This window comes from Lethenteron reissneri, chromosome 36 (assembly GCF_015708825.2).
Source record: "Lethenteron reissneri isolate LAM-NWPU_2019-01 chromosome 36, ASM1570882v1, whole genome shotgun sequence".
Classification (NCBI taxonomy): Eukaryota; Metazoa; Chordata; class Hyperoartia; order Petromyzontiformes; family Petromyzontidae; genus Lethenteron; species Lethenteron reissneri.
Window position 1 is genome coordinate 11,296,568 of NC_083814.1, and position 16,465 is coordinate 11,313,032.

Sequence of the window (16,465 nt, forward strand, 5' to 3'; positions counted from 1 at the left end):
TGTTCTAACCTTCTGACCCTGCCCCTACTGGACATCTATCTATATATATAAAATATTTCTACAGCTAATCGGATTCCTCCAGTATAAATAAATATTCTGATAATTTGTTGAAAAAGTACGGACCAGTTAGTCTGTTATCGCATATAAATAGATTTATCAGGAGATATATGAGAACAGTAAGGGAACATATAGAGGGCAAACCAATTACACGAGCAACCCAGGTTTTAAAAAGGTTGCTCTACCTTCGACCTTGTTAATACTGTATTATCATCTATCACTGCCAGGCGTCTTTTCTCCGTGGCAGCAACCGTCCCTCTGAAAATCCACAAGCATAAAATCTACGGCAGCGTTCTTCATTGCAAGGCCCTGCAGGCCACTGGCAGCCGCTGGTGGCCTTTAGTGCGGCCCTTGACGTTCGGCCCCCGACCAAACACAAATGGTGAAAACACAACCCCATCATCATCATCGTGCTGCTGTCAAACCCCAATGGTTTCAAATGTGTGGCGGCCCTCACACCATAGGTCGCAACAGTCAAAGGGGGCATTAGGAGATGCTCGGACATTAGATTGGAAGAGCAAAGGGTATAAACAAACTGGAGAAAATATCAACCATCTCAGATGACTTATCAAGGTCACCACCCCCTTTTAGCCGGCGATGAAATGTTCAGTACACAGTCCGCATGGGGCAGGCGGCCAAAAGGCTTTTTGCTGCCCGCTTTTTTTTATCATCTCGGTAGGGATAGAAATACTTGCAGGTGTTCGCATTGCTGTCGAGCCATCGGAAGGGTCCCTGATAGCCGCCGGCTATTTATACTTGCATGGAGCAATACAGGACACACGCGCCCATACTTAATGTGCCCATTGTCCTCTGTGTGCGCACACGCCACACAGCCGGGTCATTCGCCAGAGAAAGAGAGAGAAGACGCACACGATGGAAGTGACCGGTAAGAAGTTGGCGAATTCTAGACTAACGTTCTGGTCGTGTGCGTTTGAATAATATTCCCAGGAAGGTAAGGGAAGCTGCGGAGTAATGTAATGTCCTCTATTTAGTATCAACCCAGATGATGAAATACAGTCCCAGTCAAGATACGTGATACATTAACATCAATTGCAAGGGTGACCTAGAGTTACATTAAGTTGGTTAGGATACAGTGGAATATGCACTTATTATTATTTAAGAACCATTGTGGAATGTAAGAATATTTTAAAAAAACTTATTATGTAACAATAATGAAAGAGGCGAGGCACGATGGCATGAATGGACAGAGGTTTGAGAAATTGTTACTGATTGCAAGATGCGAGTAAAACCGAAAGAAAATACGCATAGACAGTGATACGATCGGTGGTGTCACACGGTGTAGAGACGTGGGCACGAAGACATAAGGAGGCTTCAAAGGACAGCGATGAGAATGCTGAGATGGATGTTGGGACCTGGGAATATCTCTAAGGGAAAGAAGTTGGTAGAATGAAGAAAGCAGGGCATTAGCGGAGGTCGCTAATATTCTTGGGATCAAGGAAATGTTGTGGACAAAGTTGAGAAGAGACCAGAGGATGCAAGTAGCAGGGCTATGGAGATTAGAAACCCATAGACGACACAGAGAACCGTAGATTCACACAGAGACCCATAGACTCAGACATATAACCATATAACTCACTGATGCATGGCATGAGGAATAGATAGAGACTGAGGGTGAGATGGAAGGATGTGGTGGAATGAGATGAGAGAGCAGTGGATGTGAGTAGAGAAAAAGGCAGCAGTATATTTTATTATGTATTTTTATTATTTAATTATTTCCCTTCTACGTGACTTTACCGAAAGAACCAAGAAGATGAATCCCTGCAGTCACGAAAGCTTTAAATCGAAAAGTATAAAAGCTTATGGAGAAATCAGAGCAGGCAAACATTGGACTTTCTGGCTTTTAAGGGTTCTAAATACATTACCACTGTTCTTCACAACAGCTAATTTGTACATGTTTATGATCTAACGTGGTCTCAGTGGGTTTTTAAAATAATAATAATAATTTACAGCCCTTTGTCAATTCACTTGTCATGCTGTGTCATTGACCATGCCTGACCACGCTGCTCAGTGAGGGATGGTGAAAGGAGGGCGGCGGCGTGGCAGGGCAAGATCGGTTCAGAAATCGCCAATGATTGTTTATTTTTTATCTCGGTAGGTACATAATACATTCAGGTATTTAAATTGTTGCCAAGCCATAGCAGGGTCCCTGATAGCCTCCGATTGTCGCGGTTGGCTACGTACGGTGCGAAAGAAGTTCAACATACGTATAAACATTGTTCGCCGTGATCAGGAATTCAACGCAGGTTGGTGGGTTCATAGCGCAGTGCGCTAGCCACTTACTGCTTCACCCTAAACCTGACTCTAACCTACCTGGTTCGTAATAGTTTTCTGTGTCAATGAATTAATACTCTGTTTTCTGTCCTGCTCCTACTGGACATGTGTGAAAAAGAGCTTTATAACTCATCATATTCCTCCTGTATAAATAAAGATTCAGATTCCGAATACTCAGGACCAGTTTAAAGTATAACATTTATACAGTATTCGTAGGCACCATGGTTCATTAATGTCGACGGCAAATTTTCTAGAACGCGGTTTTGCCATCGCCAGCGCACGTCTTACTGCATCAACTTGACAAGTCACCCCATTGAGGGTGGCACAATTTCAAAACACCGCTGCCTGACAGCTGACGGTTGAATCAAATGCGCTTCTGAAAAAAGATTCCACACTTAAGGACGTGAGAGTGTTAGGAACACTCAGTGCTGCATAACCTTGCCACCTATTTATGGCGATCACGAACAGTTGTGTTTGACCGCTATCCGAACTCGCACGTTGCAGTGGTACAAGCACTGGTACATAAATGTACACTCCAGGATTGCAACGGGATGACTTATCGTAGCTACAATCGATTTGTTAAGAGGACGCGACGATATGAGCTATGATAATCACGATATTACAATAGTATGCTGTTATGACGGGCTGTTCTCATCATTTACAGATTTGATTCAGATTATTTAGCAAAACGGGCCGTGCAATTATAATGAATCACTATCGTACAATATCTCACAGTATCGCCATGTCGCAGAAAACCGAGCATAAACAACTTACGCACACCGTAAGAACTGAAAAGTAAAATAAAAAAATATACATGGTATTTGATCAGATGCAACAACGTTATCTCAAATGCTTAAAAAAATGATTGGGGGGTGGCCAAGTGGATTGCACTGAGTTGGCACTGCTGAATGATAATTCTGGGTTCATCCACACATGAATAAACTGGGTTCTCTATTTGACTGACACACGATGAATAGTTATTCATCTCTGTCAGGGATATAAAAAGCGGGCTCCCAGTGTGGTTAAAGAGGGCCATTGAAGTGACTTCAGAAGCAGTTTCGAGACATCATCTTACACTAATTCTAGATTTGAAGCTTTCGTGACTGCAATGATTCATATTCTTAGGTTTTTTCGGTAAAGTCACGTAGGTAAAAACATTAAAAAGTAAAATAAAATAAAAATCACGACGTTTCGGAGGCAACACAAGCTTCCGTCTTCGTGGCTGTGACGGTACCACCTGAAGACGGCAGCTTGTGTTGCCTCCGAAACGTCGTGATTTTTATTTTACTTTTTAATGTTTTTACCTACGTGACTTTACCGAAAAAAATCTAAGAATATGAATCATCTTACACTGTCGACAAAAACAATTAGTAAAGCCGCACAATCCTTATGCAATATTCTAACACGTGGACAATCGTCGAGGGGGTGGGTGGGGTGGTGATTGCTATGTGCAATCCCAAATGAGAATGTAAGATGTGTTTATGTATGTGGAGCTTCTTTCGCACCATACGAAGCTAACCGTGCTAATCGGAGTTGCGGATAATCCTGATGCCAGCACACAATGGCTGACTCTTGTGAACGACGTCACGGGGATCTTCAACGTCCACTGTGAAGCACAGCGGACTGCGCATACGGTGGTTAGTAGCAGTAGCACTACAACCGGCAGTATTAATCGGGGCGGCTGCTGGATTCGAAACCGTGAACATCTCTTGCAAACGAGCGGCGAAACGAGCTTTGCACTGCAAGGCCACGTCACGGTCATGGCCCACGTGGGTGTGTGTGTGTCGGTAGGTCTGAAGAAATACCAGCGGTATGCCGTGCCGGCGCTGCTGCTCTTGGGCTGGGTGGTCGGCTGCGGCTTACTCACCTACTACAGCCTGTTCCGCCACTGAAGGCCGGGGCCAACGGCCTGGGTCACCGGCACACCTGGGCGTGTGCGCCCGTGCACCGCAGGTAAAGAGTTGTGGGCCCTATGCACGTCAGACCCAAGTGTCACATTCACACGCGCATTGCCAGATACGTATGTCAAGTGACTTTTTGCATCTTGTATATAGGGGGCCGTCCATAAATGACGTCACGCGATTTTGGACGATTTTTTACCCCCCCCCCCCTCTCGTCACACGGCGTAACAAAAAGTCAGACCCCCCCTCAAATATGACGTCACAAAGCTCTGCCCCCCCCTAAAAAACATGCTTCAAATCGCTTTAAACTATTGTCATTGTGGTGCGTATTTAATGTGGCGCTGCACTCTGATGTTGTAAGTAGAACGTATTGTCTATATTTATTTAAAGTTGCGCATTTTGATGTGACGTCACATTTCTCACCCCCCCCCCCCTCGTCACACATCGTCACAAATGTCTGATCCCCCTCCCAGGTGCGTGACGTCATTTATGGACGGCCTCATACGTATATATTTGTTTAACCGAACAAATGCATTTAGCACTGCCAGGATTTTAGTTTTATCCGAGCTTTGCCTTCCCCTCCCATAACCATTGATAACTGAGAGCTGACTGTAATGAAAATTCAATATCATGTGCCAGTAACATTTTATAACTACATTTTGTATATACAATAAATTTATTTATTTAGTGATACATTTTGATAATGGGAGGGTTTGTCTGTTATCTAGTAGCTACTATTAGGTAACTATTCACGTGCCAATTAAAAGAACTGGTCATGAGAAAACATAAAAAGTCCCATGGTATCTAGTAGTCTCCAACTCATCCACTTTATCTCTCTGAAATATATATTTATTTTTTGTTCTTTTTGGTAAAGTCACGTAGGTAAAAAATACAATAAATGAAAACAACTAAATTAAATCATGACGTTTCGGAGGCAACACAAGCTTCCGTCTTCAGGTGGAACCGTTCCAGCCAAAGTCGTTGCATTTTTTACCTACGTGACTTTACCGAAAAAACCAAAGAGTATGAATCCTTGCAGTCACGAAAGCTTCAAATCTAGAATCTATTTAATTGTATGCGTGTTGAACTTAGTTTGCACGGCACGTAGCCAAGCGTGCTCATCGGAGGTGCGGGGGGGGGGACAACAAACTAAACACAAAAGAGTGCTATGAAGAAGGGTCATTGCCCGAAACGTCACATTTTATACATTTCTTTTGAAGGCCGTTATTGACAAATGCATCGAATAGTTTGTTATTTTTGCTCTTGCACCGCCGCAAACGCACAGCATCACCCAATTATAATTTGTCATCAACATACTGCCGCGGTGACATAACCGCTAGCATCAGATGCAGGCGGCATGCTAAGAGGTGGAAAGTGTTGGGTGCAAAGGAGCCGAATGTAAACAATGTGTTTGTCAGCGCCCCTGCTGAAAGCGCCATGCCCAAATGTGATGTCCGCTGGGAGCCTCAGGCAACTTGCTGACATTATGAAACGGATAGGAAGGAGGTGAGCTTTAGTGGAGAAGCAGTGTAGCGGTTAGCGCGCTGCGCCGGGAATTCGGTAGTCTCCGTTGAATTCCCGGCAAGAGCTATCATCAGTGTCGAGTGATATCCGAACCGGTCCAGTCCTCTTGATATCACTCCCTTCACGAACCAGCACAAAAAAAATTGTTTAGATATTTTTTTTGTTTTTTTAGGTGATTTGTTTACCTTTCCTCTACTTTGCACCCCTGTCACACGTGTTTGTATCGTTTGTTGTTGTGTCGTTCTGACCTGCCCCGCATGGACACCTGTGAAAACACGCTTTATAGCTCATCGGATTCCTCATGCAGTATAAATACATATTCTGATTCTGACTAGTCTGGTGAAGTATGGTCCAACAATCCCCATGGCGTACATGGTTTGGAAGAGGCCTTCAGTAATAGTTTGAGGCTACCTAATATTTACGAAGTAGAATAAAACACATTCCTGCGGAGGGAGCTAGTAGTAACGTTGGGTTGCTCGGTCAATGGCCAGGGTCAACGGCGGCGTGGTGTATTCGCAAATATGCCCGACTGTGAGGGTGGGCACAAGCCGGCATGAGTAGGTTAAACGTTGAGTTTTATAAGGGCACCACGGGGTGACCAGCCCCTCCCCACCCAGCCCTACCCCTCCCACCAGCCCCACCCTCCCCACCCAGCCCCTCCCCACCCTCCCCACCCAGCCCCTCCCCACCCTCCCCTCCCAGCCCCACTCTCCCCACCCAGCCCCTCCCCACCCTCCCCTCCCCACCCAGGCCCTCCCTCCCCACCCAGCCCGTCCCTGCACGACGGACGGACACAATAATCCCCTGTGGGCTGGTGTAACCAGAAGGTTCCTACCAGTATAAGCAGTTATTATGTCTCGTGTACGTATCTGTCCCTCCGCATGAGAAAGTTTAAAGTATTTTTACACAACCAATCAGCCGCACGGCCTACTGGGAGTGCATCATTTTAGCAGCATTGATTGAAGACAAGCAAGCTCTGGATTGGTCCCGACACTGTGTCGACACTTATGTCGGTTTGTCAATGAATGTTCAGTTTTCAGTAGGGCCACTATATACTGTTCAGTACATCCAGTGACCAACTTTGGTCACTACCACCCATCACTTGCTATGGCCACGTGTACCACTGACATGAGCTCATGGGACAGAGGTGTACATACACACAGACATCTCCTTTTAGCCCTGTGCCAACAGCAGAGGCAAGTGATTTTAACGATCCTTTATTGAGAGTCGTGTTTTACATGAGTGGGCGGTGGGTTAGTGCCTCATGCACCCAAACGCTTTTGTCCCTCGAGTGTGCTGATGTTAGCAACGTTACACCATGTGCTCATTTATGGCTGAGTCGACCTTGGGGGGGGGGGTCAGGTCAATGGAGGGCTCAGATAAATACATTTGACATACGTATCAGTACAAGTTACGGTATCAGGAGAAAATGGGTCTCATAGATATCATATATCTATCCATTTAATGTTTCTGTAACTTAATGTTGTAGATTGTGCTCTGATCAATCTAAAAATATAAATTGCCCGCGCCAACTCACGTTACAGGGATTTGTTTTTATTTCACACACGACAAAGTTGTTTTTGCACCGATTCTTATTTGCTTCAACGCTGTACTTGATTTTGTTTAGCTGTTTGTCATTTTGGTGACACGGATCACTGACCTCTGAGTTCTCGCATAGTTACGCAAAGACACTTTAACTAGAAACGTGCTGGATCATAAACCACGTGAAGAGCCATCACCACCCGATTTGTTCTTGACACTACATACAAAAGTATTTTACATTTCATAAATACTGTGTAACCTATGTGTTTGCTACGTGTGACCAGACATCCTGGACGTACAATACGAGATGTTCTATCTCCAGGGAATTTTCGAGCAAAATATTTTTGTTGCATTTTAAAAAAATACTCGATATATACACGTGCTACATCTGTACAACCCAATGTTTTCATTTGTTTTCCAGCTATATAATCAACTTCGGAATGGTTGAAAAAGAGAAGAAAAAACACCCCCCACACGCATACAAAAAAAACAAACACAAGGCCAAGAAAAGAAAACGTCTGCAGCGATGATCCTTCAAAGATGTGTTTCGATATTTATTACAAACGCATAAACGTTGTGTGTATAGGGCAGTCACGTTAAGACTCAACGTGATTTGGCACGCGTTCGTGAATGCATTATCGTGAGGACATTAAACCATGCAAGCAATGTCAACATCCTTCCTGTGAACGGTATTAAAATATTTACAATAAACACGCATTCGTTCATTGCCGTCAGGGTCTTGAGTCAGTGGGTGGAAATTCCACATTCCTGTTACCAAAAACTACTGTTTTGTTCGAGGAACGAACACATCCCAACTAACAACTTGAACAGGCCAAAATTGTTGTCACCTTGGCTTGGATCTGAACTCTTGTTGGGAGCACTGCTTCCCTGCCTTACCGCTTACCTGGGCTTCATGTAAAACCACACGGGCACAACAATAGCAGTCGCAATTGTGTGTTTATTTACCGCTCATTTCTTTTTAGGTGCAAGTCACTGGTGATCAGACTGCGAACCATCAAGCTTACTGCACCTAATGCAATCACGGCCAGTCGCCTACAATAGAATTATTATTTTTCAAATGTCATCTTTAACGATAAACACCGCGATCAGCGACTGTAAGTACATGTGCAATGCGCTTGTTTATGAAGTGGAAAATGATAAATTACACTGGTCAACAAAAGAAAATCATTTTTTTCTGGCCTGGACTTTTGCAGCTGTTTTCGACTAATTTCAGGGTGCTGATTCCAAATCTGCAGATTTGCTCTATCACATCCAATTTTCATTGATTTTACCCGAAATTAACTCTGTCACTTATGATTGCAAGTTGTTGCGAGTCAGTGACTGTTTTAGTGTTAAAATATGGTGCCTGTATTTTTAGGACAGTGTGTTTATAATATAATTTTATGTAGATATCCACATTTATTTAATATTTTTCTTCTGCAGTTTTTATTGAAAATCCAATATTTGATATCTCAAAAACCTGATGTGATAGACAAAAACTGATGCCAGATTTGGAATCAGCACCTTATGCCAGAAAAAGTGGGTTGACCAGTGTTATTAGTCTGGAGGCTGGATTTGAACCCGGTTAACCCTCTGAAGTGCCGCCGCCTTGTGTCGAGCGCTGGGAACGCGATGCGTGTTGATGAGCAACTGAGACGCGATGCCCAGCGTTGTTGGGAACGCTCGACTCCAAATGCCACCCACCACCCTCATCAATCCGCACTGACCAGCGTGGTGAAGTATGGTCATGAAGAAAACTAACAAAAAAACTAAAGAGTACGTAAAGAAGCGTGGACAGATGCATTGTTGGAATAGCATTGAGAGGCGTCGACATAAATACAAGACGTGGCTTAGGGGCCGTCCATAAATGACGTCACGCACCTGGGGGGGAGGGGGTCAGACATTTCTGACGATGGGAAGGGGGTTGAGAAATGTGACGTCACATCAAAATGCGCAACTTTAGATAAATGTAGACAACACTTTATACTTAATTAAATAGACTTTTAAATAAATGTTTTCTCCTACAACATCAGAGTGCAGCGCCACATGAAATACGCACTACAATGATACAATGACAATAGTTTAAAGCGATTTGAAGCATGTTTTAATTATGGGGGGGGGGGGGGGGGAGCAGAACTTTGTGACGTCATATTTGAGGGGGGGGGGTCTGACTTTGTGGCGCCGTGTGACGAGGGGGGGGGGGGGTCAAAAATTGTCCAAAATCGCGTGACGTCATTTATGGACGGCCCCTTAGAGAACAGACGCAGGTTAAATACCGTATATCAATTTAAACGATTAAGTAAAGTCCGCAGGGGTTGGTGCAGGACACGTGAAGGGGATGGTGGTTGGTGGTCCAAATAACGGAATGGCAGCAGAGGGATGGAACGTGGCAGAGATGACGTCCACTGTGGAGATGGAGCCATGAAATCTTCTCATGTGCAGGTGCTCGGCGGATGATTACATCGCAGAATCGTGAGCTCGGGGAGGCCTTCATCCAGCAGTGGATTGATTACGGCTGCTGATGATGATAACGATTATGTGAGGTTGCGTGTAATACTTCCATACCTGTCAACCCCTTATCAGTGCTCTACCTCATTATAGAACAATTCACAATTTCATCTTCTTGCTTCTTTCGGTAAAGTCGCGTAGAAGGGAAATAATAAAAATAATAAAATAAACATAATAAAATAAAATTATCACGACGTTTCGGCCACAACGCAAGCAGCCGTCCTCAGGTGAAGAACAGGGCTGTCGGAAAGACAGCGGCGTGGTGTTCTTCACCTGAGGACGGCTGCTTGCGTTGTGGCCGAAACGTCATGAGAATTGTATTTTATTATGTTTTATTTTTATTATTTTATTATTTCCCTTCTACGTGACTTTATCGAAAGAACCAAGAAGATGAATCCCTGCAGTCACGAAAGCTTTAAATCGAAATTCACACTTTATTGGTCACCCCGTGCCTTTATAAATCTCAACGTTCATCCTACAAAGTTCCATCACAAGGGAGAAACACAAACAAAGAGACGATTGTTTTGCCCGTATTGAAACGGCTGTACGCCGTACGGACGTGAAAACTCAATTATCCTGTACAGGAATACGAATAAACCGTGATGGTTAACAAGTATGTAATTCATGTGACCCGAACAACACGAGATAACCTGAACTTCTTTCACACCGTACGTAGCCGACCGTGCTAATCGGAGATACAATGTTTCCTTCACGCACCCGTCTTTTCACAGTTAAGAAATAGTATTTCTGACACAACCCATCAGCCGCACGGCCTTCTGTGAGTGCGTAATGTCAGCAGCATTGATTCAAGACAGTTTAACACGTGGGCTTTCGCGAACAATATTACCAGTGATAAAAGTGACGTTAACGACACATATTTACGCCATTTAACCTCCCTCCAAAAAAACATTTTAATGATTGATTCTAGATTTGTAGTTTTCGTGACTGCAAGGATCCATACCGTTTTTTTTTCGGTTAAGTAACGTAGGTGAAAAAGATATAATAAATTAAAATGAAAACAAATAAAATTATATAATTTTAATTTATTTCATATTTTTTACCTACGTGACTTAACCGAAAAAAACCAAAGAGTATGTTTTTTTATGATTGATTCAAGACAAACAAAACTCCAGACCGGTTTCGACACACAGCGTCTCATCAACAGAATCAGACTCCATTGAATCACTGCTGGTGAACTGTCAGATGCTTAAAGGCAAGGGCTCTCTTCTTAACGATATGGGGGGTGGGGGGGGGGTCCCTGAGTTCGACGCAGAACGCCTAACGCAGTCGTTAATGCACAATTGGGAATAAAAAAAACACATTCCTGCGGAGGGAGCTGGTAGGAACGTTGGGTTGCTCGGTCAATGGCCAGGGTCAACGGCGGCGTGGTGTATTCCGCAAATATGTCCGACTGTGAGGGCGGGCACAAGCCGGCGTGAGTCGGTTAAACGTTGAGTTTTATAAGGGCACCACGGGGTGACCCCCCACCCAGTCCCACCCTCCCCACCCAGCCCCTCCCCACCCTCCCCTCCCCACCCAGCCCCTCCCCACACTCCCCTCTCCACCCAGCCCCACCCCTCCCATTTTTGGATGCACGACGGACAGACGAACAAAATAATCCCCATGTGGGCTGGTGGAACCAGGTGGTTCCTGCCAGTAAAATCATCAGCGTCGTGTTGAACATCCAACACTAGAGGCCGCTGCACTCCCGAAAGTTCCCTGCGCTCACCACCTTTTTGTTACAAAATAATCGACGGCTAAATTTGACCCGAGATAATCCATCGAATCGCCCGAAGATTTGACTCGTTCCGCCACTGTTCGCGACCACCCCCAGTGTGTGCGGTCGCTGCATGCGGCAATGACGCAAGGGCCGAAATGGCATGGGCTCGGATTCACGGCGGTCAAACGAGGACACGGGGGAGGGGGTGGGCGGGTGTGACACACGCCGTGGTTGTGGTCGGGTGGGTAGGAGGGTGACGATGTGACGTGCGCACGTGGGTCGTGTGATGATTTTAATAAGAAACTGAACCAACACACGGCAAGGCCAGGTGCGCTTGTAATCATAGTTTATACAGCGTTTGTCAATACTGCTCCGTACAATGTTTGGTTGAGAGGCTCCCCCCCCCCCACGCTTGCCCCTCCACGATGGTTAGTGGCGTTTATTTGACCACACCGCAGTAAACGTTGAACGTTGGACCAATATTGGGCCGACCACACGCCAACGTTCAGACAACGTTGGACCAACGCTTCCAACCACGTGCCGACGATGGCCCCTCGAGACTTTGACATGTTTACTGGGACAGCACTCGATCACCCTGGTCAGTGCGGTTTGCCAAAGGCAGGAAGCATATAAGTACGGTACAATAATGTTGATTTGAAGCTTTCGTGACTGCAGGAATCCATACTCTTTGGTTCTTTCGGTAATGTCACGTAGCTCTCTCTCTCCCACTTCAGCAATTTTTTCTTGCTGTGGGTTTCCCACCTGATGATGATTGCTTGTGTTGCGATAGAAACGTCGTGAGTTTGTTTTATTTAAATTCTAAATACGTGACTTTACCAAAAAAAACAAAGAGTACGGTACAATAGTGGATGTTTTGCTGCCCACAGCCTTTTATCAGTTTCTGCGTGTTACTGAACCTTTCGTTCACTTTGCAGGCTCAGTCACGCTGAACTACCGAGATATGATGGGATCGGGAAAATTGTGGTGTGATTTGGTCTATGTGCCGATACAGTACAGTATCCAATTAGAAAACGTGCAGGCCTGGATCAATCCACTCTCACCAAACCCACTCTACTAGTGGAACCTTCGTAAATGGGTCTTTTTGTTCATGGGGTTGTTTGCTTTGGGATTCTCACCGACTGTTCGGAATATATATATAAATATTTCCATATTAGGTAACCGGCTAGAGAAAACTCAACTGATATAGCAAGTCATGAATCTACTTGCTAAACTGTATTTTCAAGTCACAACTTCGCCAGGGTCCTGTATTTGGGTATCACACACACACATCTCAGCCCCATCTCTTTGTGATCCACCAAGCCTGCCGCCAAGTTTCTTGATTACAGACGTGGTGCATTATCTTCTTCTTGAGTACGGCTACTGATGTAGGTACAGAGCAACAACTGCAATTTCACATTCAGGTGGTCAAGCCAGACGACCGCGTCAAATCTGGTAGATGAGGCCCTGGTGCTATTCATAACTGAGGTGGTATAGGCTGCGAGGCCAGGTGGTGGGCAGCAGAGGGCAGTGCTGCAAAAGCAGCTGTACTGTGCTACGCTCCAACATCTGACCGCACTTTAGTAGCACGTGCTCTGCAGAAGGGCGAGACACGTCACCGACTACATGTTTTGCTCTAAAGGCCACAGTGTTCTTGACTCATATGTTGAGCTTACGGAAATGTGAGCGCATATCCCCCACGATTCCTACGGCGGGTGCGTGAAAGCGAGCTTGTCGGTTAATTGGATTCCTCCAGAACAATGATTCGGATTCTGTGTGGCAGCCCTCATCCAGCCAATAGTGGATTGAAACAAGCTTTGTCCATTGACGTAATAGCCAGCGTGTAAAATCGCAAAACCCCGAGATATGGCCATGATTAGGGGAAGCTTTCATCCAGCAGTGGAATGGTCACCCCTGCTGCCGATGATGATAGCTAGCAATCCCGATAATGGCAATGATCAGGTCATTCAATCGGAATGAACGCGCGCATTAGGCCGTCATATGTTCGAAACTAAAATTAGACGAGGATTCGTTTCCCCCTGCGGCAAGGGTGCATTGAGGACTGTGGAAACATGCTGTATTTATAGGGACCGCTGTTATACGATAACGTGGGCACATGCGACAAAGTTGGTACAGCAATTAGCGTGACCCGAGTTTTGAGGACACAGGATGAACTCAGTTTGATTTCGGCAGTTTTCTCCCCAATTGTTTTCCGCAAATTGTACTCGGATTGTGCTGTTTTTTTCCATCAAAACAAGCGACATTTCCACGTGTCACTGCACAATTAGAGAATTCGTGATGTTTAACACTTACCGTAATAACACGATGGGGGTAACACTCACCAACTCCGCCGCTCAAAGCCAGGAGCTTAAGATGGCTATGTTGTTAGATTGCTTTTGCCGTTTCAGCAGATTAAGCCTAAGCATCTACGAGACTTAGTTAAATCAGATGAGCATTTAATCCACACACATTCCACAGTGGGGGGTTCATCACTAGCGTTCGTTTGAACAGCGCAACTTCACACTACTGGTTCTGACTTACTATGGCATCATCAGCAAGGCAAGCGTCTGGCAAACCGATGCCACAAGCGCAGGGTCCTTGCTCTTCCTGCCGATTTCACTGTGACCTCGCACGAAAGGTGTGGTCAGAATATACCGACAAACTTCAGGTTAACATGAGCTTTGCAAAGAACCGCAACCGTATTATGTACGTTGAACTTCTTTCGCACCGTACGTAGCCAACCATGCCAATCGGAGGTCACTTGCCGCGAAAATATTACAGCGTGGCGCAAATCGCGAGAGGTGAGGTCAATGGCTGGGGAGGCACTGGCTTGTGTCAGAGCCAGATTCACACACCGAGGGGGGCGTGTCCTCACTGAGGGGGGCGTGTTAGACACGTCCCCCTCAGTGAGGCAGATGTGAGAGCTGCCTCTCCTGGTGCCTTTTCATTGCAGTTTCATGACGAGACCAGCGAGCCTAAATATCTTTATACACAAACGTAAAATAAGTTACCTGGAGTATGGAAGGCGAGGACATGAAATGAAGGGGTCTACAAACATTACATTTGTGACATACTGAGATAGTAACAGGCACGCGCTTATTGCCCGCGCTCCATCCAGTTACTGAGGGGTTGTGCAATCAGAGGGGAGGCTGAGCTCGTCGCTGCCTCACCTCTCGTCTCTTCCTGCATTTGCAGCAGGAGCTCCGCAAATTTGGCGATTTTGACTATAAAAATTATTGGAATCGTACAGAAATGACATTTATAAGTCAGATCAGTGGAAAATCTTCATATTTATTTCATTTGATTTTTTTTACTTTTCGTAACAGCTATTTTCATTGGAGTATGACAGGTGAGGCTCTGCCTCCCTGCCTCCCCTGCCCGTACGTCCCTGCTGTGGACCAGACGTCACTTGCCAGAAGGGTTTCTCAGAAGTAGCTCTCTGATATCCGCTTCCGTTGGCCATTGTCTAACACGAAGAGATGCACTGCTCCGCGAGAGATCCGAATGGATCCTCATGACGTGATGCGAATTGCTTTGTGAAAACAATTAATAAAGAGCATTGCAAAATATGACGTGCTATATGCATGCTGGGTTGTTACTGTTTATAATGTTCGGTGAGTTCATCCCTCGACAAGTGGGAAGGCAGCCTGAACCGGCGCTGCCAACAATTGCCCAAGTTCTGCGTCTCTATATCTGGATGTTTGACCAACTCCATTCACAAGGGTTTATACATATTAGAGGAAACCGAAGAATCTGGAAGAAAACCCACGATTCCCGGTGTGGGGGGGGGGTGGTTACACTCAATCTTCCGTAAAGATAGCAACAGATGGAAAATGAATCAACTTGCTGTACTGCCATTGCCTGGCGACGGCCTCATTGGTGCCGTGATACGCCAACCCTCGCAGCCTCCAGTGGCTTACTGCCACGTGCAGCATCGCCACCACTAACTGTAACCTTTGCTCGTTCTGTAATATGGATTACAGTTAGCCAAGCCCTATTTTTAAAGTAATTTTCTTCATCCACTGCTGGATGAGGTGCCTCCCCCCACATGATGGTTATTTGACCATACTTCACCACGCTGCTCAGCGCGAGTGGGAATATGGGCCGTACACTACCTACAGCGATGGATGTGTCGACACTGTTGACCACCACGTGGCTCTACAGCAGCCTACACCATATCCAGACGTGCGTGGTGGTCACCCGTCCAAGGACTGTCCAGGCTCAACCCCCCCACATAGCTTAGCTTCCGAGATCTGATGATATCGGGCGATGTTGGTGATCGGCTAAAACAATTATACTGCCAACAATTGACAGCCCCCTTTGCCAAATCCACTGCTGGATGAAAGCCTTCTCGACTCCGCGCCGGTGATGGTCACGGATCCCACTCCGATCCGCCACGCTGGGTCCAGTGTTGATTCGAGCGAAGGAGAGCAATAGGGCCCAGGGATTATGATTCAGATATCACTGGCCACTGACGGTGGCCGTGATCGCAAGTCGAATTGATGTCACCCGGGTTTCACCACCCGTCTCGGTCTCCCATCCACCAGAGGTCGCAACCGGGTACCAGAAACCCGTACCCTACCCGATACCCGGTTTGCTACCCTGGTGCGGCCGGGTACGGGTAGGCCGTGAGTCACTGGTGAGTCACCGTTTGCCACTCATTTCCCAACGTCTTGTCTCTTCTCACCATTTCTAGAATCAACCCACCCGCGCCTGCAACATGGCTTCATCCCAGAGGTCGCAATCGGTTACCCGATTGCGACCCTGGTGCGGCCGGGTACGGGTAAGGTATCAAAACCCGTTTGCGACCTCTGCCATCCACTACCGCGTTCAACCACCGGCGTTACCAGCGCGCACGCTTCAGTCACTTCAAACAAACCCTTTTATATTGCCCGTCTAACCATCGAGCGCGTCTTGCTTTGCT